Source organism: Leptopilina boulardi, unplaced genomic scaffold, assembly GCF_019393585.1.
Source record: "Leptopilina boulardi isolate dan_hultmark-lab unplaced genomic scaffold, ZJU_Lbou_2.1 LbouV2_302, whole genome shotgun sequence".
NCBI lineage: Eukaryota > Metazoa > Arthropoda > Insecta > Hymenoptera > Figitidae > Leptopilina > Leptopilina boulardi.
Genome location: NW_026137866.1, coordinates 2,765,269 through 2,776,944, shown reverse-complemented (window position 1 = coordinate 2,776,944; position 11,676 = coordinate 2,765,269). Strand labels below are relative to the sequence as shown.

Here is an 11,676-nt window from a genome sequence, read left to right as displayed (position 1 = left end):
AGTTTTTTTACATTTTTACTTTAAAGGCGTAAAGATTTTATTAAATGTATAAGTAAGGTAATTTTCATGATTGTATAAATAAAAAAATTTATATAGTATAAAACAGAAGTAACTTAAGGCTATGTTGTGACCTAGTATGGTAAAATGTGTTTTGGTAGTATACATCTTACTCTAAAATGAGAAAAGATTATTGTCTAAAATTTTAAGCTATGATGGATTTGGGTACAAGGAATTTCGTTGTTCTTCGAAAAATACATAATTTTATATTAAATTATTATAAAATGATGTTTAAAAAGTGATATTTTCAAACGAAATTGAAAATAAACATGGCGGCGCATACACAGATGTTGCATACATAGATTCAAGCAAGTAGCTGCTGAATGATTGTGTGATAAAGCACATTATTTTACTATTTATTGCTTTATTTTAATTATTTTTGTGTTAAGGGGGGAACACCAGTTGTAACTTTCGAAATATCGATTTTTTTTTTGGTGCATTTTCTTAAAGTATACATATTTAGAAATGTGTCTGTAAATTTCAAAGTTGATCCGGTGAAAAATAAATGAGATATACAGAACACTGCAGCGGCGCGTCCCGTGGCTTCATACAAGGTGGCCAGCCATACCTGACCCTAACGACAGATGGCCTTTTCCTATGATTTAGAAACGGCAACCACTGCGGAAGAGTTATTATATGGTCCAGGAATCGATGACTCTTTGTAACTTAGAAACAAAATTTCTTCTGAACAAAAAAAAGTAAGTTGAAACTTTTAATGCGTTTTTCTCAAAATGACATTTTCCAAGTCGGTGACCACGATTACTCGAATACCATTAAACCGATTTATTTAAAATTTAGTGTGCTTCATTTACACATATAAGTCTAGTTCGTGATCGAAGGATTTTTTTTTTTAATCAAAACTTTTTTTTATATAGCTGAAAATCGACCGTATTTTTTTAACGAAAATCATACTTTTGACTTTGACAGGTCGCCATTTTGTCAAATTTTTTTTTTTTTTTAAATCCTTCGATCACGAACTAGATAATCTTATAATAAATGTAAATCAATTTCATTTTTGTATTTCAGACGAAGTATACTTGCAGAATGCTGGTCACCGCAATTCGCCTTTTTTCTTAAGACGCCACTTCAATGGCTCATATCTCCAAAAGTTTTTGTTAAAAAAATTTTTTTTTTCTTTTAAATTACAGCTTTTTACATGTACTTTTAACTAATAAATAGTATTCTTTAAAAAGATTCATTGTTCTTTTGGAAAATATTCTTGAAAAAAGCATTATTTTTTGAGTTACAACTGGTGTTCCCCCCTTAAGTTATAGTAAATAAGTAAAACAGCGAGATTCCTTGTACCAGACAAAATCATATTAAAAACATTTTAACCTGAAATCATTTTTTATTTTAGAGAAAAGTTGAAACTGCAAAAAACGTCCTTTGCCCACATATGCTTAAAACATGAATCTTTTTTAAAAATATTATACATGTAAATAAATATTTTTTACTTTTAAAATTAAAAAAATACTTATGTTACCACTGGTGCATTTACCCTATAGAGAAATTAAGATATTAATTTAGTATCTTAGTGGGCAAAAAACCATGTTCGTTTCAAGAACGTTTGTAGAACGTTTTATGTATTATGTCAGCCAAAAAATGGTTCTAGGACATTATTTGAACATCCATGTTCTTAAAATGTTTGAGAACATTATTTGTCTTTGGTTTGTTGTAAAAACATTTTGAAAACGTTTTTAGAACGAACATGGATGTTTGCCTATTGGTATGTCTTTTTTAAAAAAATAATTATAATTGAATAGGGAAGAATGGAGAGTTGTGCCTCGTGGGGAGTCGTGCTCCACCTTATTTTTTTATTATTGTATGACAAATTTTAACTATTGGCATATTCTTCTCGTTAAGAACTAACTTTTTAAGTGGTACCCGTCATGTTTGAAAAATTCGAAAAAATTCGATGTATTAATTATTCTATGAATATTTTGAAAATGTAGAAATTGGGGAGTTGTGCTCCAGCTTTAGTGGTGAGTTGTACCTCACTTAATATTTTACAGTTTTTAGTTCCAATACGCACTCTCTATTTTTATTTCACAATGTTTATGAATATAATTCGAATGTTCTCTTCAATTTAAATATTGTTCTTTAGTGCATTACAAATGAAATTAACTACCTAGTCTAATTCAATTATTTTTAAAATAATTTAATTTTATATAAATTATCTCAAACTAAATTTTTACTATCTTATCTATTGTTTTATTTTATGTAAATTTTTTCCATTTCATAATTTGAATAAAGAATATTCTAAACAATATGCGTTTTTTCTTCAATTTCAACGGTAGAGCACAACTACACACTGTTTTTAAAAAGTTATAAGACCAATATTTTTGAAAAACAAGCAAAATTTCTATTTCCGTTTTTAATTTTAATTAATTGATCATACCAAAAGTTATGTTCGTACATGTAATAAAAGTTTTGTATAATAAAATAGTAAAAAAAATTTATATAATAGATTTAATCGAAAAACAAAACTTTGAGTACTCCCTCCTAGTTTAAATTTAATTTTTCATTTAAATATTCTTTTATATACCTGTCAAAATTACCGAGGAAATTTCTTCCGTCTGTGTGTCTTGATCTTTCTGTCCAGTACGTACTATATTAAGAAATAAATAATTGTATTAATTTTTCTTACAAAACATTATTTAAATAAAAAGCAGGAAAATTTTATAATTATTATTTGCCCAATTTATTACTTGACTGAATTGTTAATTCCCAAATTGTTATTTTTTTGAATGTTTACGAAATGTCAATTGCCCAAAATAATATTCAACAATACTATTTATTCGTAATTTTTCAAAATAATCAATCACAGATATCTTCATTATTTTCTATTGGTCAATTTTTAAATTTTCGCCTAAATAATTTTATTGGATATTAGTTGAGGCAAATTACAATTCAAATTTTCATGCGTCCTTTTAGTGTACTAGAGTAGTGTCAGAGTCTTGAAACGATCTTAACCTTTAAATTTAGGGTGGGGGAGGGGAAGAGAGGAGGGGGGATGGGGGTTGGCGCGCGAAGCGCGCAGGGGGCATAGCCCCCTAGTATATATATATATATATATATACGGAAAATATAAAAATTGCTTTTGCAAGAAACCATTTTTACTACTGCAGAACAAACTTATTAATTGAAGAAGTAGTAATCCGTACCACTACTACTAGACACCTGTGAGTGTGATGACAAATAAAAAATATAAAGAAATAAACTCATTAAGATTATATAGTATATTATAAATATTATTTGATAAATAATACCTCAAAGTCTTATATAATTACAATGTGCAATTCCAGCTTTATATAAAATTATTATATAACATTAATTTACATAATTCTTATTAATTTTGTATAAAATCAGAATAAGAGACAAAATAAGTCATTTTAATTTAATAATACAACAGTATACTGTTGTTTATTATTACTAAAAGTTTATATATTTTAATTCAATATCTCATCTAAATAAATACAATTTATAATTGAGATTATTAAAGAAAGAAATGTGCGGGAAACGAAAATTTTGCTTATAGCGATTAAAAATCCGAGAGGTTTAATGCCTTCAGATATAAATTACACGTAAAAAAATTTCTTGTAGCGAAAACACTACCAATTTCAGAAAAGAGAAATCTATAGATTGTCATGTAGACTGTAATAAAATTGTGTTTCAAACACACAAATTGGGAACAGCACAACCTGATTTGCGTTAGTACAGAGACATAGCGCATGTGCAACGAATTGTACTGTGCAACACACCATGAAATTTGTTTGTTTCCCAAACCTCAGCGTTTTGTGAATACTCTAACGCAAACCAGGTTTTATAGATGGCGCTAGAGATCCTGTTGATGAAACTAGAAATTTTTTTCTGTGTAGGCAGTGTTCGAATTTATAGTTGTAAGATTTTCCGATATGTTCCGTTGTTAATGATAAGCATGAATATGTTAAAAGAGTAAAACTTGTGAATTAATGAATGTAATACACATGTAGAATGTTAATTAATTGGAGAAAATGTTTTTGATCTCATTGATTATTTTATTTCAATTTATTAAAATAAATCAAGAAAATGTATAGTTTTATTTACAAACGTTTTATGTGACAAATGCGCAGGCGGTGTTGTAGTCGTTGTAGTTGTACGGATTACTACTTTTTCGAGTAAAAATCCTCAGGAAATAGTAATGATTGCTCCATTTCATAATAAAAGTTGCTTCGCTCCTAGTATTAATTAAAAGAGAGAGAGGGGAGTAGAGTAAACCCTACATTTTAACGGTATTTAGACTCTAGTAATTAATGTAAGTAGTTGATTCCATTCTATAATGTCTGTATTATTTGAAAGGCCATATATACTTGTGAAAATTTTTCTAAGATACTTTACAAATTGGTTATTAGGAAGTATAAAGTGGGATGTGAAAAGTTGAAGTGGAAGGTGGGAAGTAGGAAAGTTGCGGAATGGACATCTAGTCAGTGACTGAGTAGAAAAAATTAACAGAACCCGTGTTTAGCTTATTTGGTCAGTTTCTTATTAGTGACTTATTAAACTATTTTATCAATTAAAACTCCATCCTATAGATTAAAACAACAATATTAGACATATCACAGAGAGAAATAGATGGTAAGAACTTATGATCTTAAGATGGTAAAAAGTAGTTGTTATCCGGTACCATCATCATGCTATTCGGTACTATCAAAGATGTTACAAAAAGTATGGTTATGTTATTCACTACAATCTAGATGTTACTCCATACAATCTGGATGGTAACTGATAGATTCTAGATTGCTGTCCGTATATGCGTAAGATCTAATATGGTACCTGGTACTATCTAGATAGTTCCTCGTACCATCTATTTCTCCGTGTACTGGTGGACTATATTTTTATCTGTATTGTGACAAGGATTTTATACGGTCCGAGATTCTACAAAATTTAGAATAATTCTTTTAATATAATTTATCAATTTTTGTTGTCAGTATTAAATCGGTTTTTAAAAATCCCAAAATTAACGTACCAAGTGAATTTAACATCTGTATCAATTGCCACTTTTGAAATACATTTTCGTACGGCAATCCTGAAATTTAAAAATTAGAATATTATACCTTATACTTTACAAGAATAGAGCATTACAATTTCTCTATTTAGTAAAAAACAGCCGTAATTAAATTCACATATATAATAATTGTTTCTTTTATAAATAATAAAATGTGTAAGACAAACTCGTAAAAAGTATTAAAACCTTTTACCATGTAAAGTGCTAGTTGTTGGAGGTGAAACAATTTCAAATGTTTTTTCGATTGTGCTAGCTGTTGGAGGTGGCACAATTGGAAATGTATTTTCGTTTGGAATGTCTGAAATATTAAAAATTAATTTTTAATTATTATTATTCATTTCTCATTTCTTGATGCAAAATATTGAAGGTTCATACGATTAGAAGAGCCTGCTGTCGCAGGTGGCACAGTTAAAACTTTACTTTTGCCTTGAATATCTACAATATTAAAAATTGATTTTTAATTATTATTATTTATATTTCTCTTTTTGTTACAAGTTATTAAAATATTGTACCACGTAAAGTTTCCGTTGAAGGTGGAAAATTTTGAAATTCATTTTCCATAGAAAGATCTGTAATATTAAAAATTTAGTATCAATTATTATTATTATTTTCTTCTTATTTTTTAACGTAATGTATTAAAATATCATACCAAACTGATTGGCAGTATTTGAAAATAAATTCTCCTCGTATTCATTCTGGTTCCCAGTTTCTTAAATATTTAAAATTGATTGTTTATTGTATTATATTATACAAATAAAAAGTGGGTACAAAGTGTGTCGAAATGATTGTGAAATAGAAAGTGGAATTTTGGAAATAGAATGTGAAATGTGAAGAATACAAATAGGAAATTCAGATTTAAAAACTTGGAAGTGAAAATTGGGAAGTTAGAAGTTGGAAAATTTGAATGAGGAAACTGGAATTTGTGAAGTGGGATATGAAGAATACAGAAAGTGGAAATTCGGATGTGAAAAGTGGGAAGTAGATCGTGGAAAGTGGAAATTTAAAAAGTAAAAGTGGGAAATAGAATTCAGGAAGTGAAAAGTAGGATCTGAAGTTTAGAAATTGGAAATCCTGATTTGAAAAATTGGAAGTTAAAGGTTGGAAGTGTAAATTAAAAAGTAGAATTGAATAGATAATCAATAGACTTCCTAGTTGAATAATTTAAGAATGAATTTTTAAATCGAAAGTTATCTAGAAAACTGTGTATAGGTGAGAGTGGGTCAAAACCGAGTACAATCTTGTAATTCTCGGTTTACAAATAATCTACCCAGGTGCGAATTTAGGTCGGCCGCCAGAGTTTGAAGGTTGGCCCAAAGTTGGTCTATCTCTGGCTTGCGAAGTTACGGTTGCCAAAGTTGAACCAACTTTGGTAGTGACAAGTTCCCATTGTTGGCCCGACTTTGTAAGTCAACCATGGAATGCGGAGTTTCGCCAACCATCGGGCCAACTTTGGCCCAAAGTTGGCCTAACGGTTGGAAAAACTCCGAAAAACGCAGTTCATACGACTTTAAATTCTTGGTTGGCCAAACTCTGGGCAATAGTTGGTCCGACGGTTGGCAAAATTTCGGGAAACGTAATTTAATCGACTTAAATTTTTTGGTTGGCCCAACTCTGGCTGAAGGTTGGCCCTTACATTCAAATTTACATTTTTCTCAGTTGCAACCTTTAAATGCAATTTTTTTATATAAACCCATGTAAGCGTAGCGTAATGGTAGCGTATTGGACTTCGGCGCGTTAGGTTAGGGGTTCGATCCCAGCGAGCGTTAGATATTTTCGAAAATGTATGTATGCGATTGCGTTTAATCATGATAGGTAGAGGTTATATCTAGTGTCTCCGATAATAATAATGTGTTAATTAATTGTATATATAATTTAATTTTTGAATTATTTATTAATGGTTGTTATTACTACCTTTTTAAAGTTGGCCCGATGTTGGGATCAGTTGTTGGACCAACCATTCTCACCAATGGACGGTGAACCATTGGCAGATGAAGTTGGCCCGACCATTCATTGCAAAGTTGGTCAAACGACTTTGTAAAAGTTGGGCCGACCAAAAATTCGCACCTGGGTATCAAACAAATTAGTTCAAGTCTCGGTTTTGACCCACCGTTTGCTACCCGGTTTCGTCCCATTCTTCCCTACATACACATATATTTAATTATTTATTTACCTACAAATCCTACGTTAACATAAGCCTGCATCGAAATCGATGAATCTACATGAAAATAATTATATATATAATATGATTATAATGTCCATTATAAATATAACGAATTTATATTTACCTTTGTCGTTCGAAAAATGACTGACACTACTATCTACAATGTTGAAGAAAAATAAAAAAATTTTCAGTATTTTTAACCCGGGTATAAATAAATACTATTTTTTATTTTATGAAAGTAAAACTCCTTACCTGCATTCAGCATTAAGGAATCAATATTATTTAACGTTTCCGTCAATTTCGGTCTTATAAACTCTGTGGACCTTGTTGCTAAAACGTATATGTATGTTACTATTGATTGTAATTTATTATATAATCATTATTTTTATATCATTATTATATCATTATTTATTAATTTAAGTAACTTGAACACCAAGAGAATCAAAAGAACGTGAAAGGTTAATCAAACGACTTAAGAGTCATGTAAATTTCTACACAATTATTTTATAAAATTAATAGATTTAATCCTTTCACACCCCAGCCAAACTGAGAAATGAAAAAAAGAAATCTAAAGTGGTTCTTATAGTTTTTGGGGCCGCTGATTACGAATCCGGTAAAAGTTTTAAAAAATTCAAAATGGCGGATCCAATATAGCGGACAAAAATTGAAAAATCGTTTAGATTCACCTGAAACTTGTTACTTGGGGGTTTTTGGGGTCGCTGATTACTAATTCACTGTCAGTTTTCAAATATTTTGCTTTCTTGTGAAAGCAATATATGTATGTATATATACTATATATGTGGACGTCCAAATGAAAAGGTACCACTTTGTCGGTTCTAGATTCCGAGATAATCGCGATTTACTAATTTCGAAGAAAAAAATCGAATTTTTTTTATTTATCTACAGGGTCTTACCTGTCGAATTATGTAGTTTTCATAAATTTATTGCTACTTTAAGTATTTTATTTCATCGTTTGAAAAAAAGAGAAAAGGTACCACATTGTCGGTCTAATGCGAAATTTGTGAATTTCTGTTGTTTCCGGCATATTATTGCAACACTTTGGCTGGAAATATATTTTAACATGCACATATCTAGTTAATTTACTTTAAACAGATAGAAAATATACTTTTTCTAAATATAAAAAAATTTAGTGCATAAAATAAGTCGCGGTAAATTACTTATCGATAAGACTCCGGTAAGTCACATTGAAATTAGGAAGTTGTAGATACATTTATCGAGGAATTAAACAGCTGATTATCTTTCTCTCTCTTTCTCTCTCTCACATACTAATTTGGTCTCGTTTTCCTCTCTCTATGATGCAGTTTTACCTCTAGCGGATAGTGAAACTAATTTGAAACTAACTAAAAATCGCATTTTTAGAAAAGGTACCACTTTGTCGGTTATACGTTATTTTCGAGGTTATTTTAAAAATGGAGGGGGGGAAAAATTCTAAACCTATTGATTTTTCATCTTTAAGGTGTTCTTGAACTAAAACAACTCTCATCTGAATAACTTCCCAGAAAAACCAAAGATATTCGCATTATAGTCTTCAATTTCGTTTTTATGAAAATGATAATTTCGATATTTTTTAAATTTTTTCATAAATAAGTCAATTAAAAAAATTTTTTTTGTCTACTTTTTCTTTTTTATTCTTTAAATGACTCAATAAAGTGACACACAATTATTAACTTAAAAAAAAATCGATTTATTAATTAAAAATCGTATTTTTAGAAAAGGTACCACTTTGTCGGTTATGCATTATTTTGAAAATGGAGGGGGGAAAAAATTCTAAACCTATTGATTTTTCATCTTTAAGGTGTTCTTGAATTAAAACAACTCTCATCTGAATAACTTCCCAGAAGAATCAGAGATATTTGAATTTCAATCTTTGATTTCGTTTTTCTCGAAATGGTGTTTTTGGCACTCTGAACTTTAAAATTCTGTAACTCAGCGAATTTTGCACCAAAATGGACGTAAGACCCCTCAAAATTTTCGAAATTTAACAAGGAATTTGACCATATAGATAAGTCCAATAGTGCCAAAGTGGTACCTTTTCATTTGGACGTCCACATATGATGTTGACTATTAGTTGCGGATAAGATAAACCGACTCCATATGAATATTAAATTGTTCCACTCACAACAAAAGGATATCCTGAAAACGTCCATAGGATATCCTGAGGATATCCTCAGAACATCCAAACCGCCTTTACGTAGGATATTTTTGGGATATCCTGAGGATATTCTAGTGATATCCCTGAGATATTCCAGGGATATCCTAGTTATATCGTGGGGATATTCTTGGGATAAACTTGGTATATCGTTAAAATATTCTAGAAATATCGCTAAGATCTCCCTAGGATATCATTATGATTCAAATTTTGACTATTTGAGATAGCGATTTTTTGACTCAAATAGGTTTTTGCCGAGATTGTCAATTATCTTTTAAATCTGGGCCTTAAAGTTGATAATTAGAGCATATATTTAAGCAAAAAATGCGATTTTCGACACTTTAAATTCGTTTTTTATGGGACTTATATTCTAACCCTTAAGATAATGTAGACATACTGTGGATATCCTTAGGACATCCCTAAATATTCCAGGAATATCCTTGGGACGTTCTAAGGATATCCACAGGATACCCTAATAATATCCTGGGAAATGATTAGGATATCCCTGGGACGTCCTAGGGACATCCTTAGATATCCCTGGGATATCCTAACCGCCGCTACTTTGGATATCCTTAAAGTATTCTTAGGATATCGCTGGGGTATCCCTAGGATATCCAAGGGATGTTTTTGGAATATCCTAGGATATCTGGTGCTGTGAGGGTAAGTACTAAATGATTAAAAATTATACAATTTTTACAAGATCAAATTTTTTAATTAGCAACCTCCAAAACTTATGATAAACAAATATTTTGAATCTAGTTTTTTTTAATTTAAAAAAATAACTGCGGATTTATAAACAGCGATTTCAAAAAACTTGGATGAATACACTGAGAAAAAAGATTAGTTGGGGTTACCATTTTTGAGGTGATTATTTTTAGTTAGTAAACTATACTGCTGCTAATTTATTAGTTGTGGTTACCATTTTTATTCAGTGGCACAACAATTTTATTAGTTGGTTTAACTAATTATTTTGTTGAAATAACTATTAATTAGTCACCTTACTAACAAAATAGTTAAGCTGATTGAATAAGTGATAACAGTAGCTAAAATAAATTATTAAAAATACTCTTACAAACGAAATGGTAATCGCAACTAATCGTTTCTCTCGGTGTATGTGAAAAGGAAAATCAATTAGTTTTTAAACATTTGTTATGAATATTGGATCCGCCATTTTGAATTATGTAAAACTAACACCAAATTTGAAATCGGCGACCCCAAAAACCCCCGAGTAACAAGTTTCAGGGGATTCTAAACGATTTTTCAATTTTGTCCGCCATATTGGATCCGCCATTTTGAATATTTTAAAACTAAAACCGGATTCGTAATCAACGACCCCAAAAACCCCTAAGTAACAACTTTTAGGCGAATCCAAGATGTTTTAAAAATTCGAATTTTTTAATGATTATTTATATATTTTTTTAAACAATAGTAAATTTTATGCACAATATGATCCAAAGATTGTTAAAACTCTGTCCTTTATAAAGAAAACGTACTAAAGTTGAATGAAAATATTAATTTTGTTTGTCGAAGATTTAGAGATTTTCTAGGTGGGACTTATATGTCCCAGGGGCGTGAAGGGATTAAATAAACTGAAAGTAAGTATTATTTTGTAGCTTAGTGCGTAAATTATAATCATTACGTTTTTGGGCGTAAAGAAGTTTTTCCGTCAATTTGGAAAGTTTCTTCAACCCTTCCACATTATTCAACTTTTCCAATTCAATTAGTTTAAATATCTCCTCCATTGGCTTGGTGATCTCAGACATTTTCTTGCCATGTTTAACTTGGTTTTTCAGGGTTTTAAAATTATCTATAAAATATAATATTTTCCAAGAATTGAAAAAAAATAAAAACCCGTTAATTTTAAAACACAAAAGCAATACAAACTCTTATTTATATAGTATAGTTATATAGTTAAAAGTATAGTATAGTAGTAATCTACAGAAACTAGTTAAAAATGTAGCCAATTTTTAGATATTTAAACTATACGTAAATTGTTTAGTGCATCAAGATTATTTCGAAAGATCAGAACAGTTACACTATATAGTTTTTAGATAATTGAAATATATGGAATCTATTCGGATTATTTTGACAAAACATGCCATTTATTATATATTTTTTATAGATAATTAAAATATACGAAAAATATCTAGATTACATATAAAGAACAGGATAGTAATGCTATCTATTTTTTAGGTATTTGAACTATATGAAAACCATCTAACTAACTAGATAATTTATAAAGGT

The 11,676-nt window shown here is 29.7% G+C and overlaps 1 long non-coding RNA gene across 1 annotated transcript; it reads left to right on the top strand.

The window, feature by feature from the left end:
• Positions 1–448: 448 nt before the first annotated feature.
• On the top strand, positions 449–1,249 carry LOC127282770 (uncharacterized). Its single transcript, XR_007843247.1, has 2 exons — positions 449–755; positions 1,084–1,249. It is a non-coding gene; the product is annotated as an uncharacterized LOC127282770 (long non-coding RNA).
• The last annotated feature ends 10,427 nt before the right edge of the window (positions 1,250–11,676 follow it).